General features: G+C 35.4%; 1 pseudogene; it reads right to left on the bottom strand.

The window, feature by feature from the left end:
- Positions 1–16,456: 16,456 nt before the first annotated feature.
- Positions 16,457–16,809, bottom strand: LOC107533520 (gamma-secretase subunit PEN-2 pseudogene; annotated as a pseudogene).
- Between the last annotated feature and the right edge of the window lie 4,152 nt (positions 16,810–20,961).

The raw sequence follows: 20,961 nt of genomic DNA, 5'->3' as shown, positions 1-20,961 counted from the left end.
GCAAGGGAGCTATTAACAAAAGTAAAGAATATAAAGAAAATATTATTTTTAGACCAGGACATCTTTTTTGGGGGGTGGGGGGGATGGAACTGCAAAGGTTTTTATTATGCAAATTGCCTCTTCTTTCTATGGGGGCCCACAAGACAGATTACTTCATTGGTTGTTGACAAGAAAATTCCAGGCTGGTTGATGAAGATTATGTTTCTGGGGGAGGTTGAAACAGCAGTTAGGTCAAATATTAAATCTAGGTTTGGTCTCTTGGGCTTTAGAACAAGTGATGCCATTTTGGGCCTGTGGTTTTCTTTTTAACACTACGTATGCTTCATATGGAGCATGTGGAATGCAAAAATTTTGGGTTGTGTTTCCCCAAACAACACAACACACAACACAGAAAAATTAACAGAGAAGGCAGAGGAGGTACTGATAGGAAACGACACTATCAAAAATGTTCCTGGGCAACTTCTAGAAGCATTACAAGTATGGAAACATCTCTGATGGAAGTCTTATGAAAACCAGAACATTCTATGTGCTGAACTTGTCTGGTACAGGGAAAATACAAACATGCAAAAGTATTTTGATTACCCACTTGCAGCTGAAACCGAAACCCCAAACAGTGTGCTTGAGTGACAATAGGAAATCAACAAACTGCCTGTGAGGAAGATGGGTCTGGTTAGCTTTTATTTTTCTGAATGATGGGACGAGAATTTTTTACCAAAGCTGAATTTTTCCAGGAAAATAGAAGGGAAGCTAAATGCTAAGAAGGCTCTCTTTCTTCTTCATTCTTTCCCCTCACGGTGCTGTCTTATCTTTAAATAATTGTTGAATGAATACTTAAAGAACTCCAGCCTGATGGGGTACCATAGTATGTCCCTGCAAGAGGCTCACAGGAGTCAAAGTGCGAAATAGTTTAGCCTGATTACGAACTCTGACTCTCATTACAGGGGTGGGCACGGAAGCAAATCCTTCTTCCTTTAAATGAGCGTGCTCGTACAAAGAGATCCGGAATCAGAAGTGTGGTTAAATATCAAGCAAACATTTAGTGCCCTCTTCTTTCCAAGTAAAGGGCAAAGTCCTTAGGCTGATAGTAGGAGCAAAAGACACAATTCCAAATATAAGTTAGTAAAAGTAGTCCTGTGGGGGTAGGGCCTGGAGATGGGAATGAGAATAATGAAATGAAGTCTAATTACACAGGAGTGAGGATTATTGATATGAATGGTTAAATGTTGGAGAGGTGGGTTCATGTCATTGTAGGTAAATAGGTCAAATTATATTTTGTAAATAAGCTCATGCCTTATTGTTTTGATAGAGTAAAACCCAAAATTCACACGAAGATTGATTTTTCCCCCCAAGGTTCTACTTTGTGAATTTGTATGCTTTTATGAACTCCATAAACTAAAATTATGATAAAAATCTTAATTATGATCAAAGTACTGGAGTGTATTTGTATAGTTTTTTTCAGAGAATATATATAAGGACACACACACACACACACACACATACATTACACAGAATTCAAAGTGGTTCAAATGTGTGATTTTAAAAAATATAATACATTCTAGCACATGTATATTTCTAATTTTTGTCCTAGTTTTACAAGGTACTATAATTCAATAAAAGGGCCTTACTTAAATTTAATCTTCCAATCACTCTATAGAAAAATTATGTAGTATATTCACATTAAACAGAATTAGTTGATTATGTTAATGTTATTATGATAAATTTGATAGAAACATGAAGATGCATTTTTTTATAATTTACTCTTTCAGAATGTTTGCACTTAGTTTACAATTTAAACTGCCATAGTTGTAGTTAATGAAGTAATAAAAATCATATGCAAATTGTTTCACCTTTTACTCTACTTAAAGGGAAGTAAAATTGCCTGAGTAATAGCTTTTAGTAAGGTGATCAAGAAACACCTTGTGCAGCCAGCATTTCGTTTGCGTTTTCCCTGTTTGTGCCCTTCGCCTCATTCCCATGTGAGATGAAGGAAGGACTGAGCATGGAAGGCTCACCAGCTAAACGGAGTCCCCAGGTGCTTCATCCCTTGACCTGTCATTTCCATCATTAGAGATTTATTCCTTTAAGCCTTGAAGATTTAACCTACAAAAGAAACTTATCAAAATGCAACTATTCCTAGGAGAAATAAAATTTAAAATGTTGTATGCTGATGATTTCCTAGCAATTAGTTGACTATAAGCTAAGAGAAGAAATGAGACACACGGTAGACTTTAGATGCAGAAGGGGAAAAAAGGTAGTTTGGGGGAAAGGAGGTTGTGGGGGCACCAAGAACTAAATATTATACCCAAATTTTATTTAAGCCCAACCATCTTGTTTTAATAGTTTTAGATGTTTCAAATATATGAAAACTATGAAGGATAATACATAATTGTGTATATGTCTAAAACTTGATATTCTGATTATGAACCACTTGCTAGTCAAGTAAATAATAAAAAATCAGTTCTAACATCCACAACGATAAGTTGATTTTTTTTATTATAAAATTTTTTATATTCTAAAAGCATATCAATTTCTTGGGAATTTATTTCCTTTGGTAGCCCCATTTTCATACCTCTCTGTATCCTGGCTCAAGATTTCTCCAGCCTGGAATATCCTTTCCCATTTCTCTACCTCTTCACCCATAGGCCAAACCTACCCTTCACTGCAGAACCTTCCTAGATCCTTGCAACTCCAACAGATAGTTCCATTCTCTGCTCTCACACACGCTGCCTCTCTGCTTAAAGTTGTACTTTTGAAATTGGACTTTTATTGTATTTAACTTGTTTTTCTAATTTGACTGTGGGAAGGATTATCTTCTTAGTAGTAATTCCTTTGTTTATATATCATTGTTAAAATACTGTGTTTATAATAGAAAAAAAAATAGATGGAAAGAAAACAATAAAAGCAACCTGTAATCTTGTGGTGAGAATGGAGCCTGGGGAAGTAAAAATTTTGAGAAAAGGGAACCTTCCTCTATGATTGCTGAAGCTATGGTTCCAAACGGTAGGGCAAAACTTTGTTGCTCTTTTTTTCTCTCCCTCTATTCTCTTGCTACTTGGCCTCAGATATGGGCATGGGGATGGAAGTGTGCTGTAAACAAGGATAACTAAGCATCCAGCTTTCAGGACAGAGCACAGAAAGGAGGAGTTTCTAGAAAGTACAGCAGAGATCATGAAGTGGAAGATGCTTGAGAAAATGACTCCATACATTTGTTTATGAATTCCTGGGTTCACGTCTGGAGTGTACAGGGGTGAACCTGATCCTAATAAGCATACTAAAAACTTGAAGGAATGTATTATTGGATAGAATATTGCCCAGGTCCGAGACTGGTCACGGGTGGTATGCACATGGGATAGATCTGAATAGCATTAAGAATCGCTTTAAAACTAAACTGATATTGAAAATGCAGTCCACAGAAGGGCCTGAACATAATCTGTTAATTGCCTATCAAAACAAAAATATCAACACTAGCCATATTTAACAAGATTTAAACTACACACAGAGTTGAACTAAATATTCAAAATGTCCATGATAGAATAAAAAATGTTCAGACTTTAAAGAATTAGGAATATCTTGGCTCACATTGTAAAAGACAGCAGATGCCAACTCTAGCATGACACAAATGTTAGAATCTCAGAAAGGAATGGCTGCGCCTATACAGGCTGAATGCTGGGTTCAGAGGTTTTCAGATAAAGGGGTCCTGTACCCCAAGCATGACAAAGAAACAGCAGAGCCAGAGGATATCAATGTACTGTTTTGGCTTGGATCAAGAGCACTTAACAGCAGTTGTTTGGAGTAAAGTATGGAAGGCTCTGAGTATAATACTCTGGGACCCTATCATGGCCAAGATGGGGATAAATGCCTTAGCATGACTGATACCGAAACTCAGCTAGGGTGATATAATCAAATTGAGGTTGATATAAAGAAAAAAATTATAAGTTTTCTTTCAACTCAGACTTTTCCTTGCAACCCAGTTGCAAATGAACACTAATTTGCAATGGTTAAGGTTTTCGCTGGGAGGTTGGTTATATTGAGCACATGCTTGCAATGGAGCTCTGTGTTCTTGGTGAACATCTTTTGCAGGGTCTTCTGCAGGTGAATGTGACTGAAAAGGTGACTTTTTTTGCTAACTTTTCTTTGACTGTTATAAGAAAAGAGAAGATATGTAAAAAGAAATGAAATCCTTTTGGCTGGTAAGAGTTCTAATCTCAAAGAACTGCCAAAAGTTCTATTAAAAGTTCTGCTCAATCATCAACTACTCATGCACTGAATATCAAATATGTGAAGTTATCATTCTATTATTCTACATCCTACTTAACTTATTTCCCCAAGATTTTCACCATCTCTCTCTCTCTTTTAAAAAAAGTTCCTTATTGTATTCTCTGAAATGGATTTTCTAGTCCTAAGGCTCGTGAAGCTCACAGTCAGGTTTAGGATGAACCCTGATTCTTCTCAGGCTATTTCAGCCCTGCTTCTGAGCCTCTTAGTATTAAGCTTTGATGACTGATAATGTTGCCTGTGTTCAAGATATGGGGATGTCTGGGGAGGTGTTAAAGAGCTCCTCATAATTTATGAACTAAGCCTAACAGAGAGATTCATCTTACAATAAATGCTGCTGATATTTTATGGCCTGGAATATAGTAGATTCTAACAAATATTTGCTAACTACATAATGGTAGCTACACAGGTATATATAAAATTGATTGACAGTTATTTTATATTCTTGACTTTAATAATAATTGCTGAGTCGCTTAGTAGTACAAGAACTCATTCTGTCAATAAATATTTTACATACTTTAACTTATTTAACCTTCAAAACAATCAAATGATGTAAGTGTTATCATTTTCCCCATTTTCCTGATGACACAGAGAGATTATGTTATTAACCTCAGGTCATGAGTGGCAGAGCTAGAATTCAATCCAGGCAGACTGGCTCCAGAGCCCATACACTTAACCATGACATGCACCCAAGGAATTCTAGAAACATAAAATCTATACTCTTTCCAGAAAGAAAAAAATTCTGCTATAATGTGATTGTCCAGAGCATTCTCCCGTGTCAGTTAGATATTCCAAGTTATATGCAGTTGTGTGGCATTTGTGAAATAATTAGTGTCACCATAGACCATTAAATGTACGCCTTTATATTGAGGGACATTTGAGAAATTGACCTCTGTAGGGAATCTTTAATCCTTTTGGAAAATCCTTTGTTAAGATGTCTCTATTTAGTGATTGATTTTTGTAATTTGCGTAACAGATTTGCAAAACAAATTGGTTTCATTTTCAGGTGTGAAAACTCTCTGGGAATTGGTAAATTGGTAGCTTTCCCTTGATGTAGAAAATATCTTGATCACAAAGACTAACATTTCAAATAACATCTCTGCTTTCACAATTAGGGGGCTTTATTTTATAAATCCAATAAGAGGTAATTACATCAGAGGTGTTATTGAAAAAAAAAATTAATTTATGTTGCACAGGGCTGTGGAGAATTTCACAGTGGTGTATCAACACATGGGGCTTTAAACAGAAATACGACACAATTCTAAAAGTTGGATACCACAAAAACCTTACAGTATGATCATCAGCAACAGGTTCGTCACATATTTTAAGAAAGCAACAAAGGAAGCCTCCTACCTTTGACTTTATCATGGAGCCTTTGCAGTTGATTTCGAGATACTGCTTGGGTCCTATGGAATGCATTAAAAATCCTGCATTGGTTTCCTATGGCTGCTGTAATAAATTACCGCAAGCTTAGTGGCAATGATGCAATTCATTATCTTACAGTTCTCAAGGTTGAAGTCCAGAATCTGTCTCACTAAAGTTAAAGTGTCAGTAGGGCTGCTTCTTACTCGAGGTCCTGTGGGGAATCCATTCTTTGCTTCTTCCAGCATCTAGGAGCTACTGGCATTCTTCGACTCATGGCTGCATCATTCCAACCTCTGCTTTGGTCACATTGCCTTCTTTCACTTTAAGCCTCTTGCCTTCTTCTAAAAAAGAGCCCTGTGATTATATTGGGCACAGGAGAATAATCCAGAATAAATTCCTCATCTCATAGTCTTTAGTTTAATTACATTTGCAAAATCTGTTCTGCCATATTGGTAACCTATTCACAGATTCGAGGATTAGAATGTTGATATCATTTCTAGGCCATTATTTGGCCTATCACAAATCCTAACCTATTATTTGTATTTTATTTCACACCATTCTATTTTAAGCCTTCATTTTTACCTATTGACCTTATTGAATAGTTTTATTGTAAGTGATATAAAATATTTTAAAATGTAAATTAATTGATCAGTTAAATCAGTTCATCCACTTGGACATAATTATTATGACCCAAGAAGTTAATAGGTTTCCTCCACTTTACAGAGTTGTCCTCTTTGTAACTACAGCCAAGAATTGGATGAATAGAGTTCTTTGTAAGTTTAAAAATAGTATAAATACTTATCTTTAATGGTTTGGCACCCATCTCTCCTTTTCTAGAGACTACATGCTTATACACTGATTTAATTTTAACAAGACTCCCTGGTTAAAAGATTTCGAATGCATATAAGAAAGTAATAACTTTAAAAGCTGCCAGAGAGAAAGTATAATAGAGTTTCAGAGCTAAATAAAAAGAAAATAAGAAAAAAACAATTCAACTAATATATCGCCCAAATGACAGAATGGCGAGAGGCCATGGGAAGATGCCCAACCTGGTGAGCTAGTCAAGGAAGAACAAATGGCAGAGGCATTATGAGCTACTGTGTCAGAGATGAGTGCAGCTCTAGCCTCACACCACCTGCATGCCCATTAATAAAATCTTATGACCAACTTTTTTTTTTTTTGGCCACAAAATTACAGAGGAAAAGAATGAATAGTTTTGTTTGTTCACAGTGGAACATCCTCTGAGTGATGCTTTACAGAGGGACAATCTGGTACAGAGGTATCTTGACAAAAAGAAATGAATGGGTTGGCTGTTTTTACATGATCTTCAGGTGCTGAAGGCGTTTCGATTTGTTTTGGGAGGTGGAGATGGTGTTGTGATTTCTGTGGGACCTTTCTGGGAAGTAGGAAATGATGTGCCAGTAATTACCAACCAAGTAGGAAATAAAGGATGCTTGGTGAATTAGTAATTCTACTGAGTTCTACTTTCTACCCATGGGCCTTAAAAATAAGCAGCTGGGAGAGAGGTCGGGAAAAATAACATTTTACTGATAATCAGTAAATGTTGAGATGGGGTCAGAAATAATTGGATTAGGCTACCTTTGTTTTTTGTCCTAAGAGGTTTGATAATTAACACATGCTATCACCAGATTCCTCATTGTTCCTTGGTAAAAAAGAAAAAGAAAAGCTTAAATATATACACTAAATACAGGAAAACATGTCCTTCATCTTTCCTCAATTAGTTGGGGACAAAGGGGAAAGCTTCATCCCCTGAAAGAAGGGGAGCAGATTTGACATTTGCTACTTTATATCAATTCTACTTTAGGGTTAGATCCTGACAAGATTATGAATAGTTTAACAACTTCCTGACACCTCTTTCCCCAAACGCCAATATGTGAAAACCCATGTCTTAGGACCATGAACATCAAGGGAGATATTTCAGTGGAGAAGTAACAGGGCCAGATTTGCAGTTTAGAATCATTAACTGTGGCAGGAGTGAGAAAGTCTTTGTGTTTTACAGAAATAATATTTGGGGTACAAAACAGAAGACTATTGCAACATGATAAGGGCATGAAATGGAGAAACCACTCCAGAAGTATTTGCTAAATGAATGAATGAATGAATGGGTGGATGAATGAGAGCCTGGACTGAGGCCATGGGAGTGAGCATATTCAAATGCAAGGCTGTGAGGCATGCCAAAGGGTCAGGCGACAGGGGTGCTCAGACTGGATGGTGAAAGAACAACGAAGGAGAGAATCTGGGTAATGCCTAGGCCTTTGGTATTCTAATGGTATCCTCTTTCTTGTTTCTTTCTTTCTTCTTTTTTCCCCTTTTCTTCTTTTTTTAGATAGGTAAATAGAGAAGGAAAGGTGACACATTTTGTTCTGGATAAGCTGTTTTTGAAGTGAGCATGGGATATCTGGGCAGAGATGTTGAGTAGGCTCGATGGAGAGAATTGAGAGAGCCATCTAGACTGAAAAAAATATCTAGGACTCACCAGCACTGAGGGGTAATTGAAGCCAATATAGGAAAGGAAATTGCTGAGAGATAATACGTAGTGAGAAGAAGAGGAAAGGATGCTGCAGAACACCAATTTTAGGGAGAAATCAGAGGATGGGAAGCCAACAAAAGGGCTGAGTGTAGTGATTAGCGAGGTCGTGTATTCTACTCCACTCATCAGAGTGTGTATTTGTGTATGTGACTGTCACCCTTTCAGGGCTAACTTCTTTCATGAGTGGAGCCATCTCATGTTATACTCCAAAAACCTAAAATAGGGCAAATAGTAAATGATAAACAAATTTTTCCTAAGTGGATACATGTGTTTTCGTTACAATACTTATTTTTGATGACTTGATACAGGTTATTTCCCTCTGTGCTTGGTGGATGTTCATGTTTATAACTTAGGGAAGTTATCCATGTTTGTGTAGTACTTCATTAATGTAATTATTACCCCTACATAATTGTGGCCAGAGAAACATTAGCCTACCATGGTTGACTTTTAGGAACATTGGCCCCAAACAGTAGGAGCAAATAACTTGAGACAGCATACACACGATAGCAATAATGCTCACAGATTTTTTCCTGCTTTTATAAATCTACAGGAAGCCAAGGTATCTCGGCAACAACAACTTGACTACAGATGTAAAATACAGAGCAGAGAATAGGAAAAAAATACTTTCCTTCTGTCAAGTAATTTAACATGCTGCACCGCTCTTATAAATTAATTTGCAGTCAAGGTAATAGCATTTCTACATATGTATTTTGCATTAATGTGAATCTAGGTCTAATATTCAGGAAAATCATTTTACATTGTTAATATTATTTCTAGCTGTAGACTGCCTGGCTGACATGAAGTGCCTCCAGGGGTGATTTCAGAAGAACTTGAGGAGCCCTCTGCCCCCCTCATATATAGTCCTCATCTGCTCTCTGACTCTTCCGGTTTCTTTATCCTGTAAGATGGTTATTAGATTTACGGATTGCAATCCAAGCACCCATTATAGAGGGCATAGCAACTTAATATTTAAATAATGAGTTATGAGCAAATCTGAAATTTGGAAAATAGAAAATAGAACCTTACATTTGAGTATTGTTTTTGGAGGAAATTGTTAGTTCTCATAGCATAATTAACCCTTGTCAAATATAGGAAAATATATTTGATCAATTGTTATAGCCTCTTGCTATTGAGTCTCTAAGTCCCTAAAAAAGCATTCCTGGTCATTACATTGTAAGCTTCTTGAGGGTAGAAACTGCTTCTTAATCACCTTTCTTTCCTACCCTTGTCACTAGGAGCTAATGAGGACTTGCATAGAGAGAAGGAAAGGAGGTAATAAATATGTCACTATCAAAAAGATAAGTATGTTCCAGAGTAGGAAATGGGTGAAGGCAAAGCAATCAGAGAACATGAAAAATAAATGACCCGTACAAATACGTTATAACATGGGACAATATGGTGAAACTTTAAAATGGGAGGCTTTGTTGTTGTTGTTAGTTTTTTTCCCTTTGAGAGGCTGCGACCTGGTATTCTTTGGGAGGGAGGCTTTGTCACAGCCAGATATTTTCCGCACAGGCCCAGGAGAGCAGCAGACAGTGGAAGGAGAAGCCCTAGGGAAGCCTAAACCTGATGCTAAATGCATGCTGCTTTTAGGCCAAAATAACATCACTTTGGACTCCCGGCTTTAGGAGAAATTGATAGAACTAAAAGTACATTTGACATGTTAATTACTCAAAGAAATTAATCTATTATGGCAATTACTGTACTCTTGCAAGCTAGAAGCTAAATACCAACTGAAGGAAGTCATAAAGACAAGTGGTTTTAGGGAGGATTGTGAGGTTGTCTTTTCACAAATAACACTGAATACATTTGATCTAATAAAAACAAATATTTTGAAAGTATTTTTATTTTAAGTAAAAATGAATACTTAAAAAAAAGAAACAGAATATGTGAACAAGGCCAGAGTTTGATCTCATCAAAAAGTGATCTCATACTCCCCAGTTCTACCAATATTTTAAAACAGCTTCACTTTTAACACAGTAGACATGGATAATAGAAGAGTATACTTCCCAAATGAAGACTAAGTTATCTCAATAGATATTAAGACATATATATATATATTATTTCAAATATGTAAAGCAGAAGAAAATATGTAAAGTAGCATTTTATTTGAATAAAAAATTCAAAGGACTAATATTAAAATGTGAATATCATTTTATATGTCAAGGTATATGAGTTGTAAAATAATGCATGTTACAATATTTATCTTCTTCAAATTCACATATCATGCCTTGCAGTTGGATTCACCAGTAGGTGGCAATATATTTGTTCTTTTATGTCCAGAAATAAGTTGAAGGGGCAGATTGCAATATTTAATATAAATGTACAATGGAGATATAAAATACTTTTCTTGTATTAATTCAATTTTTATAAGCAAAATATTAGAATATGGTTATGTAAATTTTAAATTTGCATATTGGAAACAAATAGCAAATAGAACATTTTTCCCCAACATAAGGTAGTACTTAGAACATTAACATTTAAATTGCATGAATTTTAATAATGTCTCCAAACAACACGTTTTGGGCATTTATTCTAGAACTGAGCAACACACGCTAAAACCTGTTTTGGTCAAAAGCTTCCTGGGAACTCTCTCTTGCCTGGTGTGCTTATGCCTTTTGAAAGCCATGGGATAAAAGATAAGATAACATGCTGAAATCAAGCACTGAAGATTAGCCCAGCCTCAGTTCTTACCTTTCTATTTAATATAGTGCACATACATATATGCGCAAGTAAGGAGAGTGCTTGATGAGTTTTCAGAAACTTAATAAACTTATGTGGCTGTACACATATCCAGAAATAGCGCCTTTTAAACCTCCCATGCTTTTGTCTAGTCACTATGCACACCCTCGCCACCTCCCAAGGGTAACCACTCTCCTGATTTCTGACAGCATAGTTTAGTTTGCTTTGTTTTTATACTTTATGTAAATAGAGTCACACAATATGCATTGTTTTCTGTTCATTTTCTTTTGCTTAACAATATGTTTGTTAACATTATATTATACCTTCTAATTGCATGCAATTTATTCTTATTGTGAAATAGTGTTCCCTTGCGTGAATATGTCACATTTTATCTAGTCAACTGTTGACAATCTTTTTTGTAGTTTCTTGTTTGAAGCTCTTATAAACAGTGCTGCTATGACTATTCTAGTACATATCTTTTGGCGAACATGTGTGTGCATTTGTTCAGTATATACCTAGGAGTGGGATTGCTAGATCATAGGTTATGCCTTTAGCTTTAGTATAATAGATGCTGCCAAACCACTCTCCAAAGTGGTTGTACCCAACCTTGGCTTTTAATCAAGGGCTAAAATATGTTGTCTGTGTGGGCTTTCTATTTACTACATTCCTGATTCAACCTGAAGTCATAGGCAAACCCCCAAGTATTTCATACCAAATTCTTTGAGACCATTTCTTTCAGACCAAAGTAAAGTTCTATAGAATGAAGAAATTATATAATCTACTTTATGTACCCCTGCCTAAATGCTTCCTGCCTCTTTATTTTGGTGTTGTGTCTTGTCTAAACGAATGGAATGGTATAGTGTGTCTAAGGAAATGATGATCACAGCTACCACCATACTTAGTGTATGTTACATTGTCTCAGAACTTTTCACAGGAATCTAGGATTTATTATCCTCATTGTACATGTGAGGAAATCGAGTCTCAGAGAGATTAAGTCACTGCCCAACATACAACAGCTAGTGAAGGGCGGTGCTGGGATCCAATCTAAGTCTTTTCTGATTCCAAAGTCCAGACATTTCACTCCGCCAAGTACTTCTCACAACTATGCACCTGGTGACGCTGCCTGGCTTAATATTGGCCCTTCCTGCACATAGAGGGAGTTGAATGTGAACTTCATTGTGAATTGATTCTGCCAAGTTAATTCAGAGTGCTGTTTTCTGATAGATTGTTTCCCATTGACTTCCATAATTAAACATGTGACATAAAAAATACCTTGAAATGTTTCACAATCTTTTTTCCATATTATTAATATACATATATAGGGATGTAGTAGTCTAGAAACAGACACAAAAACAACACTGTTTTGTTCTTTGTGTTTCTAGTAATGGTCATAGTTTCATATATTACAAGTAGAAATGCTAATCCTGTGTCTTTAAGATCTTTTCCACTTCTTTGAGGATGTAAGCAAAAAGCACTTGCTATATGACACAAAAAGCTGTTTTATCTTCTCTAACGCATTGAGGCTGCATATTGGTTTACAACTAGAGTCACTAGTCGCAGACACCTTTGCAGATGGCCAATCTATTTCTCCCCTAGTAATTTCATTATTTTGCTCAAAATGTATACCATTTCACTTGTACTTGCCACATGTCAAATCGTCTATATGTTTTAAATGTTTCTACTGTAAGTCTGCTCTACTTCATTTCACCATCCAGCTACTGCCTGAATGTTCACCCTTTGCACCCATCAAACTTCCTGATTTGTTGAAGCAAATAACATTAGTAAACTTCAATGTCAATACTCTGACTTCATTTCATGACCTCTGAGTTGGTGATCCTCTCTTGCTATTTAGTGCTAATTATGACTTTAAATGATGTTGGTGAGATGGTCAAAGAATTAGATGTGATTAATATAATATAAAAGATACAAATCTCTCATGGACATAAAGTAGATCACACAGTATCTTCATTCTATATGCCTTTACTTTTGTCTGAAATAATTTCCTTTACATTTTCATTTTTATCATAATTAATAAATTATGCTGAATGGCCACATTTGCTTTAAGAATGAATAGAATTAAATCACTGTGCTATCATTCTCCCCAAAGAATAAACCTTTGCCCTTGAGAAGGTATCCATTGAGTATCATAGCGTTTTATCCTTGGTCCTGTGCTAGTCACTGCTGTCTGCAGGGTTGCATGAAAGAATGGCAGGAATGCATAGTAAATTTTCATGACACTAGAAAGTATAGTAAATTCAGTAAATCAGGATTAATACTTAAACTTATTCCAGGAGGCTAAACTACTTCACCAAAGCAAATGAAATAAAATTTAAAACAGAAGCAGGGAGAGTTATGATTTTAAACATAAAAAATTAACTGTATATATAGAAGATGTGAATTCCTGCCTGAAGGAAATTCCTATAAAAATTTGGAGAATTTAGTTCACCTGGAATTTAGTATTCATCTACAAACTGTATCTGGCATTTTATTACACAATTTTTCATGTTAGCTCCGGAAGATAAAGAAAAGCACTTGAAGTGGTAAATCCTTACATGTTGCTTAAAACTAAGAGCATACTACATAGAAATAATTGACTGAAGGGATTTCTTCAGGGAGTTAAACTAATGTATTCTAGAGACATTTCTTTCTGGGCATTTAATAAATATAAGAATAGAATACAGAACTGAGTGTTCATTAATTCTTTCTTTGAATATGCCCCCTTAAATTCCATTTGTTCTGGTCATGGTTTTAGCAGTCTTAGTTTATTTTAGCATTTTCTGACACATCTGATTTGCCAGTGGTTTATATTGTTGAAGAAACATTCCTAATCCCAACTATATTATTGAAGAAACATTCCTATATGTTTCTATGCTACAGATATATTGAGGGAAAGTTTTTCTTCAAACAAGTTTTTTTTTCTAAGTACACAAGTTCTTTGTCCAGTGTTTGTTGGAAACACTGAGGTTATGTACCAAAAAGGATAAAAAAGATTATTTCAACTTGGATATGTTGTTAATAGCTATTACTCATCAGCTCCCCCATCCATAAAAGGAGTTTTATTGTTCTCTCTGTCAAAGTCAAAAGTATGAATAGAAGTGCACCTGGTGAGTATGTCAGTATGAGTTTACTTCAAAATATACCCCCAAGGTAGGTAAATAAATTTATCCATGGCACATTGGAGAGAGACTTTCAACTTTAGCTGGGACCACCCTTGGTCAGGAATGCTATAGAAGTGACTCTTATCTTGGATCCCAGATTATACATGGTGAGCTCTTCAGTCTCAGAAAGGACAAGATGCAACTTTTCTGGGCCACTTCTGAAGATGATTAGATGCTAATTACTTAAGCTCCACATAAGGATGGCAATAATGTGCTGATTTCCATGCACATGTGTTGATCCAACAAAACATAAATTGAGTCTATTCATAGATCCAGTGACATACTTGAGCACTTCAGTGAAATTTTGTTTTGATGATTGGTAAATGTGCAAAAGAATGAATTCTTAGCATGAGGAACTTCATATTCAATAAATGTTCTAAGGCATGTCTTGTGCTCTTATCTAAGGGAATGGGATTTTTATATGCATCTTACAAACAGTATGAAGTTGGCCCTTAGGGCTGAGTAGATTAGGGCCATCTTTGGACAATTTCTAAAGTAGATTCACAAAGCAGCCAAAATTATTCAAAATTGATTTTCTGCAGTGTAACATGGACATCTATGAAGAGTGAGAATGGAAAATCTTTTTTATTGAATTATATCCCTCTTGAATATTTTTTTAAATTGCGTGCAGCAGCTGTAACCTCCTTCTGGAATATATAGATAAGAAGGGTCACAATTCTCATCTCTTTGGAATCAAAAATGGGTTGCCATAGAGGAAGAGTGAGTGAAAGTTAGAGACTGTGTAGCCCGAGAGGCTGCAGGTCAGAGATTAAATCCACCTTTAGTTCAGGAGACCAGGGCAAACAATGGTTAGATATTGAAGGTGCTGCATGTGAAAATACACTGAGCAAAGTCTTTTGAGTCAAGGGCATATGAGAACAGAAGCAGTTTAAGAGTTTGTAGGCACATACATACAGGTATTGGCGTTCTGAAAGACTGAGAGCAGAGCATTTTTCTGTGAGCATTCTGCTTTCCCTCACAAAAGAGCCATACGTTTCTTTTTCTCCTCCTACATGAGCTGCCCATTAAAAAAATATTTATATTTCCTGGAAATAACACCTCATGTCCACTTTAAATTTTGTTTGTTTGCTATTAGATTTTTCTTACTTCGAATTTAAAACTTTGAGTTCCATTAGAAATAAATCTCAAATAACATGTTATGGTTGGGTAAATTTATACCTTCCTTTAGATCTCTATCACTTTGAAAAAAAAATTGCCTACAAAATTTATGATATTGGTATTTTTGAAGTTATGTGTTGAATAGATCCTTTTTCATGTGTAGTCACACTCATTATAAAAACAAATAGATTTTACTTTTTCTTAGCTAATAATTTATTTGAGAATCCTTGAATCAAGGGCCCTTAGGCTTGGAAGGAACATTAAACATTATATAGTTCATTTATTCTTATATTACTGAATCTACAGTATTTCTGCCAACTATCAGTGTGGTTTGAATCAATACTTTTGTGAATGGGAACATATTACTTTTTGAGGTGTTTCTGTTCTCTGACCTATTAGAAAATTTTTATTATTGAACAAAATCTCTCTCTGACAAAATTGAGGGCTTATTATAAAACAAGTGTGGTCTCTTCCCTTCTCTTCATGTGTTTACACGTTGCCAACATGATCTCTCCATCTGTCTTGTTGAGTCTTTTCTTCTCCATTCCTTTCTGCATCTATAGGCCTTTCAACTGAGTATTGTTTGCAATTATTTCACTATCTTCATCACTCTCCTCTGGTCACTCTTGTTGATGTATATTATTTTATTAAATGTGGCGTCTATACCTGATTATAATTGTCCACAATAGAAAGGAACTGCCATTTTTTGGGTTCTATTAAGATAGCCAAAAATACTATTAGACTCTTTAGTGGCCATATTTACTGCTGCCTTTAATTGTGCTGTTTACTAAAATCCCTCAACTTTTATATGACTTACAGTTCCTAAGGCACAGCTCTTATCCTCTACTTTGGTGCTCAAGCAAAAACCTGCCACAAATTGCTATTCAACAGGCAATTTGTGACTATCAAATAATCTTTTCTCCTTTCATACAGTTACTCTTACAAGTTATTGTGTCCGTATTGAAGGTTGGAGGCACAGAAAAAATAATTTACTTCATTTGTTGTTTTTTCAATTTTTATCCCTTAGATTTTGATTCTCTGTGGTGAGTTAGAAAATTTTAAAGAAAAGCTAAAATGAGGTCACTGAAATACAAATAAAAGTGTTATGCATTTGAAAAAGTGCCTTTAGGTAGGTCTAAATGCCTAATTTGAACTAAAATTATAGCTTCTTTGACATTTCTGTGAAGTGAAAATTTTGAGGAACCTTCATTTCTTTTACTTTCTGAGCTTTACTTTAAGACTCATATAAAGACAAGCCTAAAAATAGTGACTATTATAGGGTAAATGTAACTTGAAAGTTTTAGTATTAGCTCGTTCTCATCCTGGGAGAATGAGAAGGTCCCAGGCCTGTGTAGAAGTTGTCACGGGTACCCAGGAGTATGGTGAGGCAGAGGTGGTCCCCAAGGACACCTCAATGAAGCTGGTAGATCTGGAAGATGGTGATCCAGGTGGGGAGTACAGTCACCCAGAAGAGGAAACCCACAGCTGAGTGTTAGTCTTTGATTTGGCTCTGCTCTGTGTATGCCTGGACAAGGAAGGCCTCTCAGAAAAACCAGAAGATGTTGACCAACCAGGGAAAAGGCAGGAAAGCAAACCCACTCAGGTAGTACTTCCAGCCTAGGTTCAACTTCTACTGTTGGACACCCACTCCAAGTTCATAGCTGCTGGAGCCACGTAGTCCTGAGGGTCTCTGTGTTTTCTCTTCTTATAAAAATACTAATCCCATTTTGAGTGCCCTACCCTTGTGACCTTATTTAAACCTCATTATTTCTGAAAGAGGCTTCAGCACATGAATTTTGGTGGGACACAATTTCAACCATAGCAACGGTAGATTATAAACTTCTGAAGTCATGGATCATGTTTTTTGACTTTTGTATCTTCAGAACTTCTAGTCAGGCCTTGCATATTTTGTGCTCGATAGAGATATGGATTGCTTGTCTAAAACTAACCATAACAATCAACATTATTTTTAATATTATTTTTTCCTACTCCAAACCTAGAAAATATATTTTAAGATCACCATAAAAGTTTTTGACTTCACTGAAACATTTTTGAGAGCAAATGAGATTGCTACTAAGAATTACATTAAGACAACAAGGGAAAACTAGACTGTCCCTGGCTAATCAGGATCGATGGACAGCTGATGTATATGAGAGTAGGAAACTGAGGTCAGAGGATTTTTCCAAATGGAAATACTTGAATAGGCTCTCTGTCTGTAAAGACTGTGCTTCTGTAATTTTATAACATAGAATCAAAGAATAATATTTTAGAACTAAAGAAAGCTTTAGAAACTATCATCTATTAGTATTACAAATCACTCAAAACTGTAGTAGCTTCATAATATTCATTTATTTAACTGAGGATTATGATGGGCAGTTCTAGTTTAAGCTGGACTTAGCTGATCTCCTTTGGGCTCACCCATGTACCTGCAGTTACTTAGCAAGTTGGACTGGGAACTGGGCATTTCCCATGTGATCTGACCAAAGCCCGAAGATGTGGTGGTGCATTGGCTCTTGACTAGGAAAATGAATGTGGGGGTGACTGGCTGACATGACTCTCATTCTCCTGCAGGTTATCTTGGGCTTGCTCACATCTTAGGGTTATAAGTGTAGCAAGAGGGAACAAAACTAAAAGTACAAGCATTGTTCAAATCTACATGTATCACATCTATCATTGTCTCTCTGACCAAAGAAAGCATATTAAACCCAGAGTCAGTGTGAGAAGAGCTAGGCAAGGGCATGGATATATAGAGCACTTGAAAAAATGGAGACCATTTCTGCAATAATCCTCCACAGAAACCCTTTGGTCTTCATTGTTTTCATATTTGAGGAAATTAAGACCCTGGGAGATCAAGTGATCTCAGCAAGGTCACTCAGCTGGTTAATATGTTGTCCTGAACCAAAAATATTATACTTTAGGCCAACTTAAGTAACAAGTCAACTTGAGCAATGTCTCTTCCATGTACTAAAATTTATTTTGGATAATTTTTATCCTATTCTACTAGTTGAAGTAGAATTTATTTAAACTGATCATTAAACCGATGAAATTGTTATGAAGCAAGGTTATTATCTTTGTTTAACATAATTCTGTAAATATATAAAATTTTTAATAAAGCATAATGAAGAGTTTTCTACTTATAAAATCTGATGTTTCTCTTGTAATATTTTATTACCCTCTTAATTATCTAAATGATTTCTCCTTTAAATTCCCTGGGCAATAAAAGGCATATAAGAAAAACCACAAATTGATTAGTTAAAGAATACGACTATAAAACAATTTCTTAACTTTAGCTTTACTTTTGATCTGTTAGTTGATGAGTTTGCCATCTTTATTGACACTAAATTTTGTTATGAACGTATGGCTTATGTTAGCGTTTGTGATATTAATGTTGGTGTTTATGCTTTCCCTGCACATTTTTAATAATTTCTAATAAGCTTGTTGACTGTAGTCAAGGACCTGAGGCCTGTCACAAAAAATATTACTAAAAAGTTCTTGATTATCTTTAACGAAATGGGAAATTTGGGAAAAGAGAGAGACATCTGACATAAGCAAACACAGATTGGCTATTTCAAGAATAATCTAAGGGCAGGATCTATCCTAAATACACAAAGAATTAGGGCTAGGACAACATAGTAGGTGCTCATTAATCATATCTATTTTATTGCTTTCTTGACCATATTGTAAAATTCTATTAGTCAGCTAGGGTTTCTGTGACAAAATACCACAGACGTGGTTGATTTGACAACAGAAATTAGTTTTCTCACAATTAAGGAAGCTAGATGTTCAAGATTAAGGCAGGTATTGGCAGGTTTGGTTTCTCTGTAGGTCTCTCTCCTTGGATTTCTTCTCTGGCCACTTCTCACTGTGTCCTTAAGTGGACTTTTCTTGGTGCACACACATTCTTTGTGTGTCTTCTTATAAGGAATTCTTCTTATAATCCTACTGAATTAGGACTTCATTCTTAAGATGTCACTTAACCTTCTTTACCTCCTTAGATGCCCTGTCTCCAAATACAATAAAATTTGGGAGTTAGAGCTTCACTTTGTGAATTGGGTGGGATGTGGTATGAAGTTTAGTCCTAAAGCTTTCACAAGCTAATTCTCTTTACAGTCTCATCTCATCACATCTCTTCTCATCACATTAACCAAACACAGTCACAGTGCCACAACTTACTGCAGAGGGGACTGGGAAATGCAGTCTTTATTCAGAGTGCCCATACACCCAGCTAATATGGATGAAGGAATGGGATGGATATTGGGGAGCAAGTAGTAAGTTGGGGTGCACATATGGCTCTTGTGATTCATACATATGGACCAATATAAGAAAATTATATGTTTATATAAATATTCTAAGTTAAAAAATAATTTTTAAAAAGCTAGTTGAAATTTACTAAGCACTTTAAAGTAACACTTGAAAAATTAACAATCATATTTAGAAACAAATGCTTCCTTTTGTTTAATTTAAGAAATTGATTTTCAATTTCTGTTCTTTTTATGTTTCAAGAATTCAAGGTAGCATCTGTATGGCAGTTGTTAAAACCATTTTTTGAGATTTTAACATCATTTAGTCTCCCAGAGCACCATGCATGTTATGAATGTCAAGTGGTGAGAGAGGGGGAGAGAGATAGAGTGCTTTCCTTCAAGTTAGTAAAAAATAAGAATCAGGTAATTTAATTCATGTGTTCATCCAAGGTCATCTTATTAAAAGAATGACACACTCTTTTCCTCTAGTTTTAAACCATTTATATCTGTGGTGTAGGTCACATAAGCAACATAGAGAATCTAAGATGAGTCACTTCAAATTTAAATATGTACAGTGTCTGATATAACTGAGTTTTACAGAAACTGGTAACACTTTGACAGTGTGTATTTTTAAAAACATCTTTTTACAAAAGTCTCAAAGCACTTTACATTTGAAGCACTGAAATCTCAAAAGAAAGAAAATAGAAATCTGAAGCAGTGGGAAGCATCGATCAATTCGGGAGTAATTACTTCAATTATTTCTAATAAAGTCATTTTGTATTAAGTGAAAATAGTCTTAAGTTTTAAACATTTATCAAGGATTAAGAGTGGCAGGCTCAAGCCTTTATCTTTAAAAAAATGTGAGCCCTATTATTCTATGTTGAGTTAATAGACTTTTGTAGGTTTTTTTAGATAAAGGAAACTATATAATTGCTTAGACTAATCAACAGGGCCAATCAAATCTATTTTCCTTAAGTGCACTCACATGTCAATAATTGAAAACTAAAAATATGGATGAAGAATTTCTTTCAATGGTCATAGATTTTGCAAGTGATTCCAACCCAGTATTTTTATTTCCATTGTAATACTGTCTATGCCCACTTATTTGGGAAAGATTCTTAGACATTTAGTGGGTAAGAACACAGACTCTGGAGCTAGTTTCAAACCCCAATTCAAAAATTCTTAAGCTATGTGACCTCAAATAACCCAAGTTTTCTGTGCCTTAATTTCCATCTTTACGTAATTAATCAGAATGACACTAGTACCTATCTTACTGTGTTGTTGTGGGTATCAAGGAAATTAATATATTAAAAGTATACAGGACAACATCTGTCTGATAATTAGTATTATTTGTTTAGCAGTTGTTACTAGGCTTTTTCCAGCTCTAATGTTTTATAATTCTATAATCTTTATAATATTTTTATATAAAATATAAGCTATTTACAGATGCTTTTGTTTTAATGCATTTTTGTAAGCATTGAAATCATGCTGCAAATAATGTAAGCTTAAGATTTGTAGTATGTGGTACACAGAGTAAGAAATTCGTCTTAATAGAGCACCTTCTGAAAAG

Source organism: Miniopterus natalensis, chromosome 6 (genome assembly GCF_054644295.1).
Source record: "Miniopterus natalensis isolate mMinNat1 chromosome 6, mMinNat1.hap1, whole genome shotgun sequence".
Lineage (NCBI taxonomy): Eukaryota > Metazoa > Chordata > Mammalia > Chiroptera > Miniopteridae > Miniopterus > Miniopterus natalensis.
The sequence above is the reverse complement of the archived record's forward strand: the minus strand, read 5'-3'. Positions and strand labels throughout refer to the sequence as shown.